Raw genomic sequence first — 17,439 nt, forward strand, 5'->3', positions numbered from 1 at the left:
CGGTTGGCAGGGCTAACCGGACCTTGTCATGCATCCACAGGTGCATCTCAAGTAGGGCCAAGGAGGTGATCCTCCCCCTCTACATGACACTGGTCAGGCCACAGCTGGAGTACTGTGTCCAGTTCTGTGCAGCCCACTTCAGGAGGGATGTGGACAACATTGAAAGGGTCCAGAGGAGGGCCACCCGCATGATCTGAGGACAACAGGGCAGACCCTACAATGAGAGACTGCAGGACCTGAATCTGTTCAGCCTTCACAAGAGAAGGCTGAGGGAGGACCTGGTGACCATCTATAAACTCACTAGGGGGGACCAGAAGGGTTTGGGAGAAACTTTGTTTCCCCTAGCGCCCCCTGGCATAACAAGGAATAACGGCCATAAGTTGTTGGAGAGTAGGTTTAGATTAGACATCCATAAGAACTACTTCACAGTTAGGGTGGCTAAGATCTGGAACCAGCTTCCTAGGGAAGTGGTGCTGGCTCCTACCCTGGGGGTCTTTAAGAAGAGGCTTGATGCCCACCTACCTGGAGTCATTTGAACCCAGTTTTCCTCCTGCCCAGGCAGGGATTTGAACTTGAAGTTCTACAAGGTCCCTTCCGACCCTACTTCTATGATTCTATGACTTCTTTGCCTCTATTTTCCTGAGCAGGGACCGAATCAGCCCCCCCACCGGACCCCGCGCAGGCCCCAGGGGAGGCGCAATTAGGCCAAGGGTCAGGGAGGATCTAGTCAGCACACCATGGGCCAGGCCTAGTGGAAACATCCTGGAATAGTCTTCTGGAGGGACTGGATGTATTTAAATCAGCTGGGCCAGATGATCTCCACCCCAGAGTGCTGAGGGAATTAGCTGAGGTCACTGCAGGACCCCTGGCGTGGCTTTACGAGCACTTGTGGTGCTCTGGTGTGGTGCCAGAGGACTGGAAGAGGGCCATGGTTCCCATCTTCAAAAAAGGGAGGAAGGAGGACCCAGGAAACTATAGGCCAGTTAGTCTTACCTCAATCCTGGATAAGCTTTTTGAGAGAATTATCCTGGCACATGTCTGTGAGGAGCCAGCAGGGGAGGTTATGCTTAGGGGCAACCAACACAGGTTTATTAGAGGCAGATCCTGTCAGACCAACCTGGTGGCTTTCTATGACCAGGTCACCAAATCCTTAGATGCAGGGGTAGCAGTGGAAGTAGTCTTTCTGGACTTTAGGAAGGCCTTTGACACTGTCTCTCAACTCATTCTCATTAAAAACCTGGGGGACTATGGTGTCGACACCTACACAGTCAAATGGGTCGCCAACTGGCTGAAGGGCCGCATCCAGAGAGTGGTGGTGGATGGGTCATTTTCAACCTGGAAGGACATGGGCAGTGGGGTTCCGCAGGGCTCAGTCCTTGGGCCCGCACTGTTCAACTTCTTCATCAGTGACTTTGACGAGGGGGTGAAGAGCACCCTGTTCAAATTTGCTGATGACACTAAGATGTGGGGGGATGTGGGCATGCTAGAAGGGAGGAATAGGCTGCAATCAGACCTAGACAGGTTACAGGGGTGAGTGGACAAGAATAGGATGGGATTCAACACTGATGAGTGCAAGGTGATGCACCTGGGGAGGAAGTACCAGCACCATACCTACAGGCTGGGGAACTCCCTTCTCATCAGTGCAGAGGCAGAAAAGGATCTGTGGGGTCATCATTGACTCCAAGATGAACATGGGTTGGCAGTGTGGGGATGCAGTCAGGAAGGCCAACCATACCTTGTTGTGCATCCACAGATGCATCTCAAGCAGGTCCAAGGAGGTGATACTCCTCCTCTATGCAACACTGGTTAGGCCACAGTTGGAGTAGTGTGCCCAGTTTGGGGTGCCACACTTCAGGAGGGATTTGGGCAGCATCAAGAGGGTCCAGAGGAGGGCCACTTGCATGATCAGGGGGCAGCAGGGCAGGCCCTACGAGGATTGGCTATGGGACCTGAACCTGTTCAGCCTCCAAAAGAGAAGGCTGAGGGGGGATCTAGTGGCCTGTTACAAACTAGTTAGAGGGGACCAGCAGGCCCGGGGGAAGTCCCTGTTCCCCCGAGCACTGCCAGGAGTGACTAGAAATAATGGTCACAAGCTGGCAAAGGGTAGATTCTGACTAGACATCAGGAGGCGCTACTTCACGGCTAGGCTCTGGAACCAACTTCCAGACGAAGTGGTGCTGGCTCCTACCCTGGGGGTCTTTAAGACAAGGCTAGACAAACACTTTGCTGGGGTTGTTTGACCCCAGTACTCTTTCCTTCCATGGCAGGGGGTCAGACTTGATGATCTGCTCAGGTCCCTTCTGACCCTACTAACTATGAAACTATGAGCATATAGTATACAGTGAAGACTACAGAGCTGATATTCTCTTGTCCAATTATCTTTTTTAGGAGACAGATTGTAGCACATTTCACCTAGTAAAGCTCTTGTGGATTAGAGAACACTGCAAAAGACCAACCTGGAAATGGCAAAAGAACAGATTACAATGTAAATCCTCTGCATCTCAGTTTTACCTCCATATTAATTGGGTGTATTTCTTTATATTTCTAATATCCATAAAGTGTCATAACCTACTGGTGTATCAAGCATGCTAGAGTCCATCGCAAAAGACATGAGTTTAGGAACTGGGCACAGCTTTGTATTGCTGAAGGTGTAGACAGGTCTAATGGTTATTGTGTTTAATAAAGCAATAAAAAGTGAGGAGGCAACTTGGCCTTTTTCATAAAAAATAATAATAGTAATTCTGGATTAAACAAGAATATTTCTGAGATAAATTACAGTAAAGCACTACAGCTTATACCTGTCCTCTCCACAAATACACGGCAGGTAGCAACCAGCCAGATAGTCTTCCACAGTGTTTGGCTTCCCCTTCCCCTACTGTGATTCACCACTTTCCAACCCAGAACATTCTGGAAAATCATGACCAAAATGGATATTGGGATCCCTAACCTCTATCCTCTACTGATGAGAAGTGGGGGAGGGAGCAGACCTGTATTGATAAAATATTGCTACAGTCCCCACTAAATGCCCTTCAAATTACACCTTATCTTATCCTTAGCCTCCTGAATCATTCTTTTTGGTGGGTGTGAGGAGTCAGATGGGAAATGCTGTGGTTTTTCAAAGGTTTTCAGGTCCACAAAAGATTCAGAATTTGCTTTTCAAGTTTTTTTGCCTCTTCTCTGTGAATAATTTTCAACTGTAACAACAAAAATAGATTCAAGAGAGCCACCAAAAAATAATAAATGAGGAACTGACAAGATATTTCACATCAATATTCATACAAAAGATGGTTAGCTTTGCCTAGCTCCATGCAAGTACTTACAATTAAAACACAGCAAGGGCTTTGCACTTTACCAGTTTTTTTGGCCATTTAAAAAGCTTAGGCTCTGTATGCTTTGATGTACAGTATAATAGCTCCATGCAGTGGCTCTGCTATTCCAAGAAAAATGCTGTTTAATGAGTTTTGCACAATTGGGGTCTTGTTGATACCAGGTTTCTAAACACAAATGTTCCATTTGAGCTTTTCTAATACAGATAAATATTTCATCTTTCAATGTTTGGTGAGAGGCACTTAGATCTGAGGATGCAGGAGAGCAGGCAGTGTTCCTCAAAAAAAATTAGGTTCAGATGTACAAAAGATATTCAGATGGCTAGCTGGTATTTAGGCTCTTAACTGCCATTGACATCAATGAGTGTTAGATGTCAAAATAATTTTGTGGATCTAGGCCTCAGTCCACTATAAAAAAGGAAAACACATTTCTCAATGCAATAGCTCAGCTAGATAGAAAGCCATCCTTATCCCTCCTTAATGAATTGCTATCCAAATTAGGCTTCTGAAGCTAGCAGACATTTAATTACCATGAAATGCACTATTCCTTCTCTTTCCTCCTTCTGAAGAGGAAGGATTCAAATTAGTCATGCTATGGATTCTTTGATGGATTGAATATATATCCTTTTATATGAAAGCTTCTGAGAATGGATATGGCAGTCAAGAAAAATACATACTAAGATATTGAAAGACATATTTGAACATGAGAAATGACCAGACAAACCTCAAAATGCAAACACTGTTTTAAAATGACTTAGATCAGCTGTGATACCATAATAATTTTCTTTAGCATACTCTCATGGAGAGAATTCTCCTTTACTGTGGCTCTGCCACACTTAGTTGACTTGCATGATGTATTTATCCACATTGCAACACAAATGTAAAAAATGTTTAGACTTCACAGCTTCCACCAGAGTTTGAAATTTAACAGTAACAAACCTCTCTGCAAATTGAAATACAATTTGAACCATATTTTCTACTTAACCTTGACTCTCTCTTTTACATGTGTCATGCCTGGATATGGGCAGCTAGGTCTGGATCCACTCAGGAATCAAGGTACTAACTAGGATCAAGATGAGTTACCAGAGTCTGAAGATAAACCAGGTCAGGAAGTGAGGCGGTCAGTCCAAGAGTAGGGTCTAGGAGTGTTCCAAGTCAAGAAGCCAGAAGATCAAGCAGCAAGCAGGGTCAAGGAGTACACCAGAAGGAATGGAAAAGCCATCTTAGGTCTCATTGAGCCCTTTTGCCCAGACATTTCCTGTTCCTGACTTCCCCACTGTGATGCCAGATGGACTCGAGGGGAACGCCTCCAGACCTCAGGTTGGGGAGGACAAGGTTAGAGAGCTTCTGGAGGGGCTGGATGTGTTCAAGTCAGCGGGTCCAGATGCTCTCCACCCCAGGGTGTTGAGGGAGCTAGCTGAGATTATTGCAGGACCCTAGGCACAGCTTTACGAGCGCTCATGGTGCTCGGGCCAGGTGCCAGATGACTGGAAGATAGCTAACGTGGTCCCCATCTTCAAAAAAGGGAAGAGAGAGGACCCGGGCAACTATAGGCCCATCAGTCTTGCCTCTATCCTCGGAAAACTCTTTGAGAAGATCCTCAAGGAGCACATCTGTGATGGGCCGGCTTCAGGGATGATGCTCAAGGCCAACCAGCACGGTTTCATTAGGGGCAGGTCATGTCAGACCAACCTGATTGCCTTTTATGATCAGGTCACAAAGGCAATGGATGCAGCTGTCGCCATGGACATAGTCTTTCTTGACTTCAGCAAGGCCTTTGACACCGTCTCCCACCCCATCCTCATTAAAAAACTAGGTGACTGTGGCATTGATGCCTACACAGTTAGATGGATTGCAGATTGGCTCAAGGGTTGTACTCAGAGGGTGGTGGTGGACGGGTCATATTCAACCTGGGGGGAAGTGGGAAGCAGAGTCCCCCAGGGCTCGGTCCTTGGGCCTTCTCTGTTCAATTTCTTCATCAGAAATTTGGATGACGGGATGAAATGCAACCTGTTTAAATTAGCTGATGATATCAAAATTTGGGGTGAGGTGAGCACGCTAGTAGGGAGGGAAAGATTGCAGCAAGATCTGGATAGGTTACAGGAGTGGGCTGACATAAACAGGATGCATTTCAATACTGACAAGTGCAGGGTGCTGCACTTAGGCAGTAGAAACCAGCAGCACACTTATAGAATGGGAAACTCCTTTCTTGAGAGCACGGAGGCAGAAAGGGATCTTGGAGTCATTATTGACTCCAAGATGAACATGGGCCGACAATGAGAGGTCACAGTTGGCAGGGCTAACCGGACCTTGTCGTGCATCCACAGGTGCATGTCAAGTAGACCCAGGGAGGTGATCCTCCCCCTCTATGCGATGCTGGTCAGGCCACAGCTGGAATACTGCATCCAGTTCTGTGCGCCCCATTTCAGGAGGGATGTGGACAACATTGAAAGGGACCAGTGGAGGGCCACCCGCATGACCCGAGGACAACAGGTCAGACCCTACAATGAAAGACTGCGGGACCTAAACCTGTTCAGCCTTCACAAGAGAAGGCTGAGGGGGGACCTGGTGACTGTCTATAAACTCACTAGGGGGGATCAGAAGGGTTTGGGGGAGACGCTGTTTCCCCTAGCGCCCCTGGCATGACAAGGAACAATGGACACAAATTATTAGAGAGTAGGTTTAGATTAGACATCCACAAGAACTACTTCACAGTTAGGGCGGCTAGGAGCTGGAACCAGCTTCCTAGGGAAGTGGTACTGGCTCCTACCCTGGGGGTCTTTAAGAAGAGGCTTGGTGACTACCTGGCTGGACTCATCTGAGTCCAGTGTTTTCTCCCGCCCAGGCGAGGGGTCGGACTTGAAGTTCTACAATGTCCCTTCTGACCCTACTTCTATGTTTCTATGATAGGGCAGGATGCTTGGCAGCCTTGCAGAGAATATAAATGTCCTGCATGATCTAGACTCTATAGGACATCGCTATATACCCCATTAAAGCCCTTTCTGATGGAAGCAAAGGCAGCAAGTAACTTTGACTTCTCATGTAACAAGAGTGTATAGGGCTGTGCAAAACAGCACCATTCCATTTTGCCTTGAGTTTCAACAGTTTGATGGAACAGTGTTGAGTATTGAATTTCATTCTGAGTCAAAACAGCTATTCCATTGCATTGCATTCCATCGAAACAGAAAGGCTGGGCTGACTCGCCATCCCCAGCGCAAGATCATGCCAGGGTGGGAGGCAGCCTATCTCCTGTGTTAGATCACACTGGGGCAGGAGGCAGTCCAGCTGGGCTGCTACTCTGTCCCCTGCACTAGATCACGCCAGGGGCCGGAGACAGTGCAGCTGGGCTGCCTTGCCGCCCCTACCAGATCTTGCAGTGGGGATGGGAAGTCAGCCCAGCTGGACTGACTTCCCATCCCCAGCCTATAGTAAAAACTTTTCTACTTTCTAAACATTTTGACCAGCCATGTATTGTTCCGAAGCTATTTCAACAGCCTTTGTTTTATTCTGATTTTGCTGTTTTTGAAATTGGTCAAAACTGTTGAAATGAAATGGCCAGTGAAACTTTGTACAGCCCTAATAGTGTATTGTACACATGCAAAATGAGAGACTGAAGCTTCCCAGTCAGGACCCTTTAGGGACTTCTCCATACAACTAATATTTCATTCAGTGAAGCAACCCACAGTTTCAATTAATTCCACTTCTTCAGCCCAGTACCATACCAGTACACATCTACCTGGACTGATGAATGCTTATCTCTCTCCTCCCTCTGCCCAACACCAGGTTCAACTGATTTCCAATATTAAGGCTGGACTCAAGACTGAAATCAGGTTTTCTACAGCTAAAACAAAACAAAAAAGATACCTCATTAGCACCACTGCTTCCCATCCCTTCTGCAAGCAGTGCCTCTTCTGGAGTTTGCACCACAATCTGATTGCCTCTGACAGTCACATCACATGATGCTTCTATCTCAGAGCAGAGGACACACTATGTGAACAGGGTATTCCACATTTCCCAATACCATGATCCCTTAGGTCAGGGGTTTTCAACCTTTTTTTAAGGAGTGTACACCTTCTGTGTGTACCCCTTCTAGACTGTACCCCCTTTTGGACAGGCAATGGGGGAGGGGGAGAGGTGTTGATGGCAGTACCTCCCCCCCCCCCGTGTTGCCCAGCCAGCTGCAGGAAGGTCTGCAGGGGAGGCAAAAGGGCCTACGGAGAGTGGGCTGGGCCTGGGACCCAGCAGGGATAGGGAAGGAGCCGAGTCAGACCCAGGATTGGGCTGGGGCCAGGGCCAGGGCTGGGACTAGAGCCAGGGCCTATTGCACCTGTTCCTTTCCCCATGCCCAGGGTCATTGCCCAGTGCCAGCACCCCCCACACCAACAAATCCATTGCCCCTAGCCCTGGCTGTCTCCCCACCTTGGCACCAGCCCCACACCTCCCAGGGCCCCCAGCCAGGAGCTGGGGCAGGGTCAGCCTCAGTTGCACCACTGAGCTGGAGGGGATGGAGCTCCAAGAGAGCAGGGGACAGAGCCTGCACACCCAGGGCAGGGCGTGGGACAGAGCTGCAGTTCATCCAGGGGGTGCAGGGACAAATGGTGGCTCCTGCCACTGCACGCATCCCAGAAGGACATAGAAGTATGTGCCTCTGGATCTGTGTGGGGCAGGATGGACTGCTGCTGTGGGCTGTTTCCAAGGCAGCGTCAGGCTCTTCCCAGTGGGAGAGGGGGCCATTATGCACTCTGGGTGCGGCCATCTTCCAGTACCACTGCTGCCCTACCCAGCACAGTCTGCCCCCACCCCACCAGGAAGAGCCTGGTGCATCCCTGGCCCAGCCCACAGCAGCAGCCTGCCCTGCCCCACACAGATCTGAGAGCACCCCCCACCCCATGCCTGCCGGGATGCACATAGCAGAAGGAGCCATGCCCCCCAGATGACCTGCTCATGGCTCAGTCCTGTGCCCCACCCAGAGTGCCTACCTGAGCCCCAGTTCCAGCCCCCTAGACCCACTCCCTCTGTCACCACTGCATATGTGCCCCTCCTCACCCCTGCTGCAGCCGTGGGAAGCCCACAGCTGGGCTGTCTTGTGGCCCTAACACTGCCCCGCATTGAGGGGAGCTGAGCCTCATAATCCCCCTTCTTCTGCCACCTATGGGAAGTGTGAAGAAGCAAGGGTACCTGGGCACATGGAAGTGGTGTGCAGTGACAGCCTTGCCCCCTGTGCCACCACTTCTTAAGTACCCCTGCTTCTCCATGCTGCTGCCACATACCCACTGGGGGCTTCCCAAGTACCCCCAGGAGTACACGTAACTCTGTTTGACAACCCCTGCCTTAGGTGATAACCTGCTGACAAGGCAGTCTCAGCAACCACTACAACAAAAGCATGACTACACAAGTACATGCCAAATACACTCTCTCCCTTCATCCCACCCTACTTCTCTTCATGATCCAATTATTTTGGGGTGATCCACAGGCTGTCTATCCTAATAAAAGTCATCCTGATCAGATGAACCACAGTAGTTAATTTTAAGAAGATGTACAATGAAATTACCCCTCACTATTGTTTGAAGCATTATTGCCCATTGATTTTACCTTGAAGCTTGTCTCTGATGAACTACAGAGCTCCTCCCTTGGTTTTGCTTTACTCTGGTCTGGACTTCCATTCTTGCTTCTTTAGCATACAAGATCAGTCCTCCTTATACTTATTTGCCATGCTCGTCCAATAATTTCTCCTTTCCTCTGCAATAAGAATATTCTGCCTCTAGTGCTTATAGGCTAGGGAGGGAAGTTACCCATAAATGTTCAGGAACTGGTTTAAATCTGTAACAGAACAAAAGTTCAGTGCACATAATCCAGTTTCAAAATGGCCAAAACTAGTCTCAAAGAAACCTGGTTGAATGTAGTATATCAGACTTAACTGATTTAGGTCAAACCAGTTTATGGAACTTCTGTCTGAGCCCTTTCCTGGTTCAAGTTAAATCACAACCTCCCAGCTTCTCAGGATGATTTGAGGCCCTAGGCTGGGCTGTACTATCTGCCTGAATAGAGCAGGGTTGTCCCCACCCCTCTGCTCTCTAGCTGGAGCAGTGAGGGCTGGCTGACAAGAGAGTAGGGGTGGGAAACTTGACTGCGGACACAGCCCAATCTGCCTGGTAGGGGCAGAGCAGCCCATGCCAGACTTTTCCCCGCTGGAGTGGAAGGCGTGGAGGTGTGGAACAGCAGGCTGAAGTGGATAGGACAAAAGGGAATTAAACCTCCCTGCCTCTCCTCTCCCACTAGCATGGGACCCCAGCTGGGGTCTGCCAGGCTTTGCCCACCTGCTTCCACTCAAGTGGTGATCGGGGGGAAAATCCTGGCAGACCCTGGCTGGGGTCCTGTGCTGGTGGGAGAGGGGAGGCAGAGGGGGATTAATCCCACCTCCCTCTTCGCTCTTTGGCTGAGGTGCTGCCTGGGCCACTGGCTGGCCATGCCCCCTGCCACTCAGGGACAAACCTGGCAAAGGCTCCTTCCCCCTTTGCACTCCAGGCACACCCCAGCTGGGGTCCCTACAGGCCAGGGTGGGGATTTAAACCCCTCCCGAATCATACTCAGCAGCCTGCTGGGGCCTAGCCACTCCCCTTCCCCTCCCCCAGCTTAGCTTCCCTTTAGCCTTAAGGCCACTGCCAAAGGGAAGAAAGGGCTCACTCTATCACCCCCTGGCTTCTAGCCTGAGCCACTGCAGACATGTGGCTGTATGTCCAGAATCAAAAGTGAATGTCTATTCATTTGCTTCTCAGTTCAATCTATGCAGGTTAAACTAACCTGCAAAAATTGAATCAATTCACTCAGGGTTTTTGAATGGCTGTACTTAGCCATATCGTCCTGCTTACTGAAGGAACTACTTGGAAAAAGTATATGATATTTGCTCAGTAGACATGAGTAATGATGGGTAACCAGGTATGCCATATCTAGCCCAAAAACCCATTAACAATTAAGTGGGATTGTAATAAAAACACATTAGCAAAAAGCTTGCAATAGAGGTTCAGTTCCTGGACATTTTAAAACTGCCTTTGTTTCCTCAGAAAAGTAAAAAACTAGGTTTTTACAATTAAAAAGATTATTTTCTGATTATGATATTAAACATTTAATTTTAGCCTGGACCCTTCTTGCATTCAAAATAATTTCAACAGCATTATCAGCATGAGTTTCAGACAGCTTGCTCATACTGAAAATGCTCTCTCTCAGAAAATACTTACCTTGCAAACTAACTCTCAGAGATTCAAAACCATGTATTTTGAACCATAAAATATTAATATACAGTCTTTAACAACATAAATAACAATCTTGTTTAAACAAGAACAAATAATCATTGAACAGTGTTAAGTTACCGTGAGTGAAATCCTAGCCCCATGGAAGTCAATGCTAAAACTACCAGAGAATTCAATAATGCCAGAATATCAGTCTGTATGCTTTATTTCCAAGACTTGAGCTTCCCAAAATGAAGGGAAAAAAATATTTTTATACTAATATAATTACCAACATTAGTCAGACACACAAACATAATTTTAAAAGGAAAGAAGAGTTTATTATAACCAGCAAAACCACAATTCAGAAATATATATTACATTTAAAAGGCACTGGACCTTTAATATCTCAGTTAAGCATCAAATAATAAATAATGCAGTATTTCTCATGTTAATTCTAACATTATTCATTCATGAATAGGCTGGAAGAGGTAACTAACTCAATAATGGCACCTTCCTGGTATTATTATGTTAATGTAAAAATTGTGTTTTTAAAGTAAAATAGAGGAGAAATGCAAAGTGGTACACGGAATAAGCAAAACACCAAAAGCCTTAAATAATATTATTTTTATTTTTTAAATGTACGTGATGAAAGAAAAAGGTAAAATGCCTTTTCATGAGGTGAGAGTTTAAGCAGGAATCATAACACCATCTTTATATTTGATATTCAAAAATAACATATTTTCTAGGCAAGTGATGATGACTCCATGTGAGAAAGGGGGCAGAGGGGGCTTCAAGAACTCAATAAAATAGAAGTTGATGTCAAAATGATTTTTAAAAGGTTGGTTACTTTATTGTTTTTACAGAGCACTTACAGAGTTTTAGAAAAGTTTAGATGAAATGCTGAGACTGTAAAATTCCCGGGACTCTTTTTTTTTTTAAATGTTCAGTTGATTGGACACTTCTTCATCGTAAACAGCATTTCTGTGAAATTGAAAGATCTATTTGCTGAGTGGCTCATGTATTAATTTCATTGTACAACATAACCCCTGAGATTTAGAGCATTTAAAAGTACTTTTCCTGTTTTTCTTCACTGCAATTGATTTTTTACAGTATATAAGTTTAACTTTTTTAACTGTTGACAACATGATTTGGCCAAAATTCTTATAGTCATCATCACAGAATTATGTTACAATAATTAGTTTATATATACAGCTGCCATTTCCTATCATTATACACTCTTCATGATCAAGCAAGTTGTTAAATCTGGACAGAATCCAGCTAGGGGTGTGTGTGAGTGTGTGTGTGTGTGTGTGTGTGCACGTGCGTGCATGTGTGTGTATGTAAATTGCAATATTATTCTGTTTTCAATCCCAGATACCAGATTTGAATTTTTAAATCCCATCCCATTACATTTTAAGAGTACTGTCAGTATTCAGAAAAAAATCATATTGAACACTTGTATATAAAAAAACCCTAGATTTATTGGGCCAAATACTTTTCTTTTTTAATTTCACCAGCTTCAATGATCTAATAAATTGGCTGGCCCTTTCATTAACTGACTTGTACAAAAAATACCAAATCTTACACAAAACAGTTGTTTTTGCCTATTGAAAGTCCGGAGTTTCAAGATCAACAAGTTCATGTCTATTATTGTAGATAGTCTTGATATTTGTCTACTTTTAAAAAATCAATTAACTTAAATATGTCATTTTTATTTTATTTCTCTATGCATATTGGTACCATTGTTACATTTGACAAATAGTGAAAATCCACATTTGGCAAGAAAAGAGCAATCATATCCCTGAACTTAAGTGAGTTTTCAGTTTAGCTGTAGAAAGTATGGAGAGTACAGAAAATCCCACCCCAAATAGAAGAAAGTAAGTCAATTTTATGACAACCCAGTTTGTAGCTAGGAATTATTATTGTAGTTTTTAAATACTATAAGAGGCTTTATAGCCTCCAAAGAAACAGTTGGATTTACTGCCTTAATAGTTGTGAGGTGTCATACTCAGGTATTATTTCAGGCAAGAAGATTAGTTAGTGACTGTCAACCAGGGTATTATGGTACTCTGGGGTCCCTTGAGATCCTATCAAGGGTGACACAGGGTGCCATGCAATGTGAGCGCTGTTAGGTATGCAAACATTACACAATATAAACCAAGAGATTTCAAATAGGAATCCATAGTGTTAAAAGCATTCTGAATTGTTGTGATCTTTCTGAGTTCTTTACAACAGAAGAACTGCTCTGTTGTTTGTCTGTAGTCAAAAAAATGGGTGAAAACTAAGAACTGGCATTTTCCAAGGAATGCCACAAGTCTAATGAGTGGGACCTTGAGTCAAAAAATGTTGAGAACCACTGGTCTATAGGAACTAGAAAATGCAATTTTAACATAATATACAGTCCATTTTTTAAAAAGTAATTACTTTGTGGAGAAGTAATTTCACTTTGCAGAAAATGGACAGCTTTGTTGGAGTGGGTAAAACCTTATATTGCATGCTTCAATTCAACAAATTATATATGGATTGCATAAAGGCTGATTTTTCACTCAGGTAACCTGGCTCTCAGTAAGCCTGTGTGCCTTCTCTGTCTGCAGAGATGGTGAATGAGACTCTAGTGTGACAGATGAGTCTTGTGAATACTTTTGTAGAATAATACAAATAAATATGTCAGCTTGTCATTAAAAGAAATAGGTTGTCAGTCCTTGTTTATTAGCCCTCCCTGTGACCCAGGGTTACCTACTGTGTATAAATAGGATTGCTAGATAACTAGATTTCCTGTTTCTTTTGAAAAAAATTTGGAACCATTGGCTCATTTATAACATTGCTGGGGTTTAAAAAATATTTCTGTATAGTTCACTATAAAATGTACTGTTTTAGATTTTGTATAGTACTGGGTAGACATTTCAAATAGATTACAGCTTATTTTGCTTAAGATAATGATGGAGAGAAGAGTTGATGGTAGCAATCGAAGTGTCAAATGCATTTTATGGAAGAATGGAAAAGGTCAACATAAGTGAGCATATTTACCAAAATAAAACAAAACAAAACGCATTAGTAACAGCAGAGAGTGGCTGTGGTCAGAACAGCCTCCGGATTGCTGGATACACCATAGAATTCCATTGAAGCCTAATATAAATGTGTCTATTATAGCATACACCTTACAGTGACATTGCTTTCTTTGTTCCTAAATACAGTCTTGTGTAAAGATGAAACACTGTAATTAGAGTAAATAACCAAAGTAAATTGCTATTTACAGCAAATTGAAGTATTATAGTGCTTATTTTTCAAAATGTGCCTAGCTTGGTCTAGTTCATTTAATCATGCTTTCAAGTACTTCTGTCACAGATGTCTATGGGTTAGATCCACGGATAGGAGGAATGTACTGAAAGTTCATGCCTTACCTCAGCTCACAAAAGGTAGGGGAAAGCTGATAAAATAAGAGCATTCATTATGATCATTACCTTCACCTAAACCTAGCAGAGCAAGTGAGGGTCAAGGCAGAGTGCTTAATTTCCATAGGAGAGACAAAGGGAAGAAAGAAAGCAAACCCTCTGTAATGAAAGTACTGAAAGGTGTTTATTTTTGGACACTATCTCCCAAGCCTGGGACTCCAATCCCTGATGAGAACACCGTGTGAAAAGGCACAATGAAGCTTTCAGGATGCCTCTGTACCATCTAGTGTGTGAGAAGAAGGTAGATTTTGATGCCTGAGTGACCAGATCTCCTTCCAAGTAGTTTGCTAAATTCCCACTGGCTAGGAACAGCAATGCTGGAAGTGCAGTAGATGGAAACTAGAGGCCACGATAATTGTACCAAGGCCTGCTGAGATTTTCATAACTGCTTCCAGTAAAAGAAAAGAGTCCCCTAGTAACAGTGGTAAGTCCCAGAAGAAGGACCAAAACACTGTGTTCACTCATATATGAATAACACTTATTTTATCACATGAAGTTATAGATCCAGGTGCCCTAATGGAAAAAGGGATTAAACAAATACCTCACTTGGTAGAAAACTTCCCCTCTTTCCCACAGAAATAACATAATGTGCAGCTGTTTTTTTATGTGGACTCTGTTTTGTAAAAATAGAAGTTAACATATAACCAAGGTGACTTTTGCTTTTCTGTAATAACTAATGTCCCCATGAATCTAGTGAACACTGTCATCTAGCCTTTTTTCTTTACACCACTAAAGTAAATTGTGAAAATCTTTTGAAAATTGCTATTAACACAATACTCATCTTGTTATGTGATATTTCAGAAAGTACCTAAAAATCTATAGCACTTACAGCAGATGCAATTCTGATCATGGTATACCCTTTTATATCTGTGTAACTAACCCAAATTCAATGATGTTATTCCTGATTTAGTAGTGTACGTGAGATAAATTACAATAACTGCAGCAAGATTCAAGTTTCCCTGACCTCTTTCTAGATTTATCTTGCAAAAGATACATAATTATTATTTTAATTGTGGAATACTTTAAAAAACAAACAACCCCCCACCCTCCCCTTTTTTAGGAAATAGTGGAGGAACAGAATATGTTCATGTTCTCACTGAACATTTTGATTTTAGATGTTGCTCCACTGAAGTCCAGTGACACCTGGGGTAATGTGCTGCCCAACCTGAGTAAGGCTTTCCAAATCTGGCCCAATGGAGTAAGAGCTAAGGATTCACAAATCAGGGATTGCCAAATGCAAGTGTGAATTCTCAACTTTAAGCCTGCCCCTTTATGCTTAAACTGCTCAATGCAGTCTCTGATTGCATAAGCCTCCCATCTCATACAAAGCTACTTCTGCGAGTCAGATTTTAAGATCCATACTTATGCTAAATAATACCGTTCACCAGGAGTTGGCAACCTTTCACTAACTCTGGGCCAAATTGCCATATTTGCCCACATACCACATGCACATTCCCTCCTCCTGCCCCTGCCTCCCCCCTCAAAAATAGTCTTCCAACATTGGAGTGCTGGTTTTCTGCCCAGACTGGCAGCAATAACATTTTTATTCAAGCATTGATGAGGGATTCAATTGACTTGATGGCTCATTAGACTCTATTTGATTACTGCTAATTGCTTGTCACTCAACAGGTGTTCATGACCCTGTCTTCTTTATAATGGTCTTGATATTCTGCTAATCAAGGTATGTTTTCTTAAGCAGCTTTACTGAAGAATTTTCAACTTAGCTGCGCTTGGTCTCTCTTTTCTATTTCACAGCCCTGCAGACTGTTTTTTAGCTCTTTACAGAATCCTAGATCTGCCCATGGAGTCCTGTCTTCAGCAGCAACTGCAGTTGCAGCTTTTTGCAAAGCAGCCAAGAGCTGATATCAATTCCCTAGTTTTGCCTAAGCAGGAAAGGGAAGATGAGGGTGAGAGAGCTGAAGATTATGCTCAATGTGCAGCCATAACTCTTGAAAAAGCTTTTCTTCTGTATTTTGCCTTTGCACAAACAAGGCATGTATGGTTTTGTGGAGGCATATGTTATGGTAGAAAACAGTTAGATCCTAAGGCAGCCCTACAGTGGAAATCATTAGATATCCCACCACTAGATGGCAATTCCTGTTCCTGTGCCTTGAAAGGAACCCTTAGCCATCTCACACAAACTGATAGACCCTGAAGCTATGCTGGCCCTTCTTTGTCCTGCATTCATCTTGCCAGAGACAGAGAAATTTGTTGTGCCTGCCTGGAGATAAACTGACAGATAACTCTTGGTCATATATAGTCTCCTGTGCAGGTCTCCAGGGCATGAGTTCCCACTTGTAGCCATTTACCAGTGCTTATAGCCACCAAACCTCATGAACATGGTCAACATCTTCCATGTGGCCAAGAAAAACAAGGCCCTACTAGATGCCACAAAGTCTGGGGTACTCTGTTAGCATTTCCAAACCACTGACCAGCACTTCAGGACTTGAGAGGTGAGCAGTGACTCATGGAAGCACATTGTCCTTGGCACCTGGGATGACCAACAGTGGCTACAGAACTTCCACATGTGCCAGGCCACATTCATAGAGATTGTCACTGAACTGTGCCTATATACTGAGCAACAGGATATTGGCATAAAACCATCCTGATTCCAGTAAAGTGCATCACTATCACCATCTGGAAGCTCACAACCCCCAGTAGAATTCCTTCTGTTGCCAACCTGTTCAGCATTGGTAAGTCCACAGCTAGAGCAGCAGTCCAAGAGGTTTGCCTAGTTATACAGGAGATGCTGCTGAACTGTGTCATCCATCTCAGCAAACCACAGGAAATGATGTCCAGATCTTGCCAGATAGGCTTCCCCAACTGTTAGGATTTCATAGATTTATTTCATAGACATTAGGGCTGGAAGGGACCTCGGGAGATCATCGAGTCCAGCCCCCTGCCCAAAGCGCAGGAAGTCAGCTGGGGTCATAGGATCCCAGCAAGATAAGCATCCAATTTACTCTTGAAGGTGTTCAATGTAGGCGCTTGAACCACCTCCGCTGGCAGACTGTTCCAGACCTTGGGGGCTCGGACAGTAAAGAAATTCTTCCTTATGTCCAGCCTGAAATGGTCTTGCAGGAGTTTGTGACCGTTCGACCTCGTCATCCCATGGGGCGCTCTGGTGAACAGACGTTCCCCCAGATCCTGGTGGTCACCCTTGATAAACTTATAGGTGGCCATCAGATCACCCCTGAGCCTGCACTTTTCCAGGCTAAAGAGTCCCATGGCTCTCAGCCTGTCATCGTAAGATCTGTTTTCCTGACCTCTGATCATGCGCGTGGCTCTCCTCTGGACTCTCTCAAGCTTCTCCACATCCTTTTTGAATTGTGGAGCCCAAAACTGGACGCAGTAATCCAGCTGCGGCCTCACTAAGGCCGAGTACAAGGGGAGAATGACGTCCCGGGATTTGCTCGAGAAGCATCTATGGATGCA

The 17,439-nt window shown here is 44.6% G+C and overlaps 1 long non-coding RNA gene across 2 annotated transcripts in view; it reads right to left on the reverse strand.

Annotated features, from left to right (window-relative positions):
- The window catches only part of LOC149868755 (uncharacterized), a 94,575-nt gene that overhangs the window by 37,561 nt on the left and 39,575 nt on the right, over positions 1-17,439 (reverse strand). The window contains exon 5 of one of the 2 annotated variants that reach the window (XR_016441326.1): positions 10,985-11,533. The exons of the other annotated variant lie outside the window; for it this stretch is intronic. This is a non-coding gene — a long non-coding RNA (uncharacterized LOC149868755). Of the gene's footprint in view, positions 1-10,984; positions 11,534-17,439 lie in introns of those variants that run through there. 2 annotated transcript variants of the gene reach the window in all.

Source organism: Crocodylus siamensis, chromosome 3, assembly GCF_052110815.1.
Source record: "Crocodylus siamensis isolate JL-2025a chromosome 3, ASM5211081v1, whole genome shotgun sequence".
Classification (NCBI taxonomy): Eukaryota; Metazoa; Chordata; order Crocodylia; family Crocodylidae; genus Crocodylus; species Crocodylus siamensis.